We start from the raw sequence: 1,591 nt of genomic DNA, 5'->3' as shown, positions 1-1,591 counted from the left end.
TTTTTTTTTTTTAATGGAAGCTTCTGACTTATTTCAGACAAAGTATTAGACTTGCCATTAAGAATCACCTCGAGGGGCATTCCAAGATGGTCGAATAGTAACAGCTCTGGTCTGCAGCTCCCAGCACGATCGATGCAGAAGACGGGTGATTTCTGCATTTCCAACTGAGGTACCTGGTTCATCTCGTTGGGACTGGTCAGAAAGTGGGTGCAGCCCACAGAGGGCGAGCTGAAGCAGGGCAGGGCACCGCCTCACCTGGGAAATGCAAGGAGTCAGAGATTTCCCTTTCCTACCCAAGGGAAGCCATGACAGACTGTACCGGGGAAATCGGGACACTGCCACCTAAACACTGCGCTTTTCCAATACTCTTAGCAAACAGCACACCAGGAGATTATATCCCGCGTGTGGCTCAGCGGGTCCCACGCCCACAGAGCTTTGCTCACTGCTAGTACAAGATCAAACTGTGAGGCAGCAACCCTGGACGGGGGAGGGGTGTCCACCATTGCTGAGGCTTGAGTAGGTAAACAAAGCGGCCTGGAAGCTCAAACTGGATGGAGCCCACCACAGCTCAACAAGGCCCACCTGTCTGTGTAGACTCCACCTCTGGGGGCAGGGCATAGCTTAACAAAAGGCAGCAGAAACTTCTGCAGACTTAAACGTCCCTGTCTGACAACTCTGAAGAGAGCAGTGGTTCTCCCAGTACAGTGTTTATATATATATATATATACACACACACACACACACACACACACATTATTTATATATAATATTATATATATATTATACTTTAAGTTCTGGGATACATGTGCAGAACGTGCAGGTTTGTTACATAGGTATACATGTGCCATAGTGGTTTGCTGCACCCATCAACTCGTCATCGACATTAGGTATTTCTCCTAATGCTATCCTTCCCCTAGCACCCCAGCCCCTGAGTGATGTTCCCCTTCCTGTGGCCATGCATTCTAATTGTTCAGCTCCCACTTATGAGTGAGAACATACGGTGTTTGGTTTTCTGTTCTTGAGATAGTTTGCTGAGAATGATGGTTTCCAGCATCATCCATGTCCCTGTAAAGAACATGAACTCATTCTTTTTTTATGGCTGCATAGTATTCCATGATATGTATGTGCCACATTTTCTTTCTTTTTTTTTTTTTAGAACACATTTAATTTGCAAATACATAGTTATGCTTCCATCTATGTAATACTTCCTCTTGTAACTGGAAACAGCTAGCTCTTACCCTAACATAGTACAAAGTCTCATATGTCACTTTATCTATCTTTGAGTGATGTTCATTCCTCTCCTAGCTGAGCCTCAATCTTTCATTATTATTATTATTATTATACTTTAAGTTCTGCATGTGCATAACATGCAGGTTTGTTACACATGTATACTTGTGCCATGTTGGTGTGCTACACCCATCAACTCGTCAGCACCCATCAACTCGTCATTTACATCAGGTATAACTCCTAATGCAATCCCTCCTCCCTTCCCCCTCCCCATAATAGGCCCCAGTGTGTGATGTTCCCCTTCCCAAGTCCAGGTGATCTCATTGTTCACTTCCCACCTATGAGTGAGAACATGCAGTGTTTG

The sequence above is a fragment of the Mandrillus leucophaeus genome, unplaced genomic scaffold, assembly GCF_000951045.1.
Source record: "Mandrillus leucophaeus isolate KB7577 unplaced genomic scaffold, Mleu.le_1.0 Scaffold12, whole genome shotgun sequence".
NCBI lineage: Eukaryota > Metazoa > Chordata > Mammalia > Primates > Cercopithecidae > Mandrillus > Mandrillus leucophaeus.
The sequence above is the reverse complement of the archived record's forward strand: the minus strand, read 5'-3'. Positions refer to the sequence as shown.